At 37.1% G+C, this 4,684-nt stretch overlaps 1 long non-coding RNA gene across 1 annotated transcript in view; it reads left to right on the top strand.

The window, feature by feature from the left end:
• Window positions 1-3,119, top strand: part of LOC116686026 (uncharacterized) — a 4,978-nt gene extending 1,859 nt beyond the window's left edge. Inside the window, exons 2-3 of the long non-coding RNA XR_004331129.1 lie at window positions 244-249; window positions 2,787-3,119. This is a non-coding gene — a long non-coding RNA (uncharacterized LOC116686026). The remainder of the gene's footprint in view (window positions 1-243; window positions 250-2,786) is intronic.
• Window positions 3,120-4,684: the final 1,565 nt, after the last annotated feature.

The raw sequence follows: 4,684 nt of genomic DNA, 5'->3' as shown, positions 1-4,684 counted from the left end.
CCAAAATATAATCTGCATTCTCCCTTCCACACCTTCTCCTCCACCAGACTAAAATATTGCATATTCAGAATCGTCTTTCACACACAACCTCTCAACACCTTTACCATTTCATCTCTACTGAAAAAGAAAATATCTCTGTAACATGGAATTTAACCTATGTGGATTCAAAGGTTCCTTAGTCCCAACATATAACACAATCCTTACATAGAGGAGTGAACGGAATGAAAATAAAAATGCAATTAGCAATAAGTACATATACAAAGCAAAAAAACAAAACACTACATGCACATGTTCATTGATACATTACAACCACAAGATGGCCAATGATAAGTGAATAAGTAAACAGTAGAGCTCGAGTGGATTAGTAACCACAGTCAAATATAACAAAATATAGGTATAAACTGTAGGTTTGACCCTTGTGTTGTCCTTTGGTCAAAGTGACCCGTTTCAAAGTGTTTTATATCAGAAATATGGATTTCTATCAACCAAAGTGCCCAAAAATAACATGGATGATTCCACACAACGTTCTTCAGGTAAAATTTAATGATTACTTTCATTGAATTTTTTTGGGTGTTTTATTTAGTCTTATAGAATTTGAATTTTTTTTTTTTTTTTTTGGTTTCAAAACAGTATCAAAACTTTGACATAACATCAACATCCTCCTATCTTAACTATTAACTAAAATAATTCATAATTTCTGGCTTTTTTTTTTTTAACTAAAAACGTATGTATAATTTGATATTAATGAGGTTTGTTGACCATGAATTCCAAGAACAAGTGCAAAACCTGTCATTAAACCAGCTCAGGTAAATACAATAAAGAGCCAAAATCATTTTAAAAAGTTACAAATATATCAGAAAAAGAACAAAAACATTGGAAAAAGCACCCCAAAAAATTCATGGTTAACGGGAAGACAACACGAGGGTTGAAGGACAATATTTCGTAATGGATTGTTAAGTAAAAGTTCATTTTATATATAATATATAATAATACAGTCCCGTTGGCTGGTCTGGGATGGTTTTGAACCATGGTTTCTCAAGGTAAGGACCAAGGTCCACATCCTGACCCAACGGAGAGTCCAACCGGACCCAGCCCATCTGATGTACCCTGCGGGGGATGAAGTATTCAGATGCTTCAATTAGGCAAAAAGTACTAATACCATACTTTACAAATATTCTGTTGCAAGTAAAAGTCCTGCATTAAAAATATTACTTAAATGCAAGTACCATCAGGAAAATGAACTTCAAGTATTAAAAGTAGTATTGTCGGGTGGTTTTATTTTAAATAAAAACATCATTTTATAAAATGCATTTTTGCGGGCTAAAATATTAATGGTAAAGTAAGTAAAGCTGTCAGATGACTGCAGTGGAGTAAAAAGTAGAAGATTTCTCTCTATAATGTAGCGGAGTAGAAGTAGAAATTGGACCAAAAAGAAAAGACTCAAGGAAAGTACAAGTACCTCAACATGTGTACTAAAGTACGGTACTGGAGTAAATGTACTTTGTGACATTATACCATGTCCTGGTGCAGTGGTCCGCTTGCATTGAGTTCCCAGGCAAATATCATGAAACATATAAGATTTGGAATCTAGTTGATGTTTTTGTTAATTTCTTTTGAGAAAGATGAATGAAATAATAATATATAACTGAATAAGCAGTTAGTGTTAAGGTTAGGGTTAACCCTTAATTTCCTTTTATTTTTCCAACAGATAAACGTAACGACACTCGTTCCGTCACCTTAATCAAGGCCCTTAGGCAAATAGGGCCACTTTAGGGCCCTGTTTTAACAACCTAAGCACACGGCGTGAAGCGCCTAGCGGCGGTGCGTTCAGGGCGTGTACGAATCCGCTTTTGCTAGTTTTAACAGCGGGAAACAAAGAGGCTGTGCGCCGGGTGCACGGCTCAAAAGGATTGCACTTGAGTGTCTTAACCCTCTGAGGACAAAAGACGCACTGACGCGCCCGAACAATGTTTGACAAAACTCCCACTCAAAAAAGTGATATTACAAAATTTAATTTCAGACGTTTATTTACTATGTTAATCACATATAACCTAGGACCCTAAACAATCCGTACGAGACATCGTGAGTTAGGATTTGTTGTCAAAAGAAATTTGAGGAATTTCAAAAAGCCAACGTCAACGTTTTCACACCAAATTATTCCTTCACACATCGCTCAGGGACAGATTTGAGCGTCACTATACAGAAAGCATTTTGATATGAATCACATGGAGATCAGTTATGTACAAATACCTGAAAAAGTTAACTCAACCATTGTGTTGTATTTGGGTCAAATTTAACCCATTTTCAAAATTCCGATCTCTAATTTTCTAATTTTGATCAAAAATAACATGGATGAATCCATGCAACGTACTTCGCAATTACAACAAAAGATCGGATCTCTACTTTCATTCACAATTTTGGGTGTTTTGTTAAATTTTTCTAACATTAAAAAAAAATTTGAAATGTTTCGAAACTCAACGTTTACATATACCCTCCTTTGTTTATCCTTCCTTTTAATATTAATCTAAATAATTCAGAATTTCTACTTTTTAACTGAAGAATTAGATACAATTTCCTAAAAAATTAAGTTTATTGCCAGTGAATTCGAAAACAAAGTGTAAAACTGTACAAGTTGGTGTTGGTATTCATACACGGTAGTGAAAATAAGCTTTATATGTAAAAGAAAAAGCATCAAAACATTGAAAAAAGTGCCTACAATTTTAAAAAAACACAAGGGTCAAAGGAGATACCTGAAAATGCCCTTAGACCTCAGAGGGATAATTAAGGCATAGGTGTGTTTAGGGCTTAAAATGCAATCAACCAATCAGAGTATCATCTCCCATTCCGTTCAAAAGCCAGGCACGTTTGTTTCACATTGTATCGTGTGTGTAACAAGCATAGTGTGTGTGCGCTGTCCACGAGCCTAGGCGCATTTTACTAACGCGCTGTTAAAATAACAATGAAATGCTACGTTATTAACTTTAAACCAGGTTTTTGTCGGCCAATGGTGCAATCCCTTTCCGTTGCCTCAAGATAGCATCACGCCCAGAATGCACCTGAACACACCCCCATGTAAGACCAGCACGCCCATGGGTGCACAGATGGGTGCAGGTGCATTTGCAATTCATACAACTTTGGCGCTGGATGGGAAATCGACAACTGCGTCTGTCTTCATCTAGCGAAGACACTTGCGTTGGGCTCTGTGTTGTTGTTGTAGTTGTTGTTGCCCCTTAGGGGCCCAAATGAGATCAGATCTACTTGCCATCAATGGATATTGTAAGAATAATCATATTTAGACAGGATAACCGATAGAAAGAGGAGAGAACAACACAGACACAGCATGAGAGACGAGAGGTAGACATATCATCATAGAAAACAGTTAAGATGTCAGTCACTCACTCTATTTCTACTACAGGCTTGTCACTACCTAAACTATTCTCTCAGTCACTCACTCAGCCTGTCACTCACTGATTTCCCACTCTTCCAGGGGAAAAAAACAACAAACCTTTGGGTAAAAAGATTGTGTGGTACGTAGAAAGTCTGTCAAAAACAGTAAATGTACTGTACGTGTAACTGGCTTATTCCACATTGATGACTGGATTCTCCAATGTTCAATTTAAAATGTAATTGCCCTAATCTGTGATCTGCAGAGTGGTCTTAGTCTGCTGTTCCGGTGTTTTTTAAATCATTCTGGCAGACGTAACACCACCGTATCACTCTCACATGATTATTTCTCACCGAGTGCAACAATTGTATCTCTTTTCTCTAGGACGCTTCCTTTAAAAAAAAAAAAATGTCTTGACAAAACATCTTTCTCCTGGGTTATCCTTTTTATCTCTTTACTTGTCTTAAACTGGTGGGGAAAAAAGGGCATGCTTTTAAGAAGGGATGTTGGTAAAGTGATGGGAAATGTGATTTGCAGGCATTAGCAGTACATGTGTATGGTTGGAGTAGCCGCAGGGAAAGGAGATGCAGTTGCTTCAGCTGCTGATTTCTTCCCGCTAAAGGGCGAATCGAGGGGAGGCCCTAGGGGCTCCAAGCCTCGGGAAATGTCTGGATATCTCTTAAGAGGCTGTTTCCCCCCCAGCTGTAATGGAGTGTGAAACGCAGAAAAACTGTGTATTTGTTACATAAAGTTCACTTCATGATCACTTAACTGTGCCGATCAGGAGAGAGACGGTGGGAGATACTGGGTTTACACACTGTGCTTCCTTTTAAGGAATTTTATGGCATCTGATGCCCGATTGCGGGTAACATGATCACAATCAAAGGCTGATGTGACAAATGTATTCAGATGTTGCAGATGGTTATTCTCATTATTGATTCATCTTTCAAGTAATCTTTTGATTTAATATTTCACTTAATTGTTTGGTCCAGGATATAATATAGTATGTATTATGGGTAAATAGTAATAAAAACCCATTCATTTAAAGTGATGTCCAAAGTCCTCATATTAACTTGATAAATCAGTTGTCAAAACAGTTTGGGATTCATTCTGCCTTCATCCTACTTTCATCCGATTGTTTCCGCTGTACACACGATGCCAAACATTCACTTCGATCTAAATTACATACATAAAATTGACCATTGATTTCTGATTCAGGCTAAGAAATAGCTCACAGAGCAGGCACTGGATTGTATGTTGTCCCTTAAGGATGCCCTCTAACTTTCCTACAATGCAATC

The sequence above is a fragment of the Etheostoma spectabile genome, unplaced genomic scaffold, assembly GCF_008692095.1.
Source record: "Etheostoma spectabile isolate EspeVRDwgs_2016 unplaced genomic scaffold, UIUC_Espe_1.0 scaffold285, whole genome shotgun sequence".
NCBI classification, from domain to species: Eukaryota; Metazoa; Chordata; class Actinopteri; order Perciformes; family Percidae; genus Etheostoma; species Etheostoma spectabile.
The sequence above is the reverse complement of the archived record's forward strand: the minus strand, read 5'-3'. Positions and strand labels throughout refer to the sequence as shown.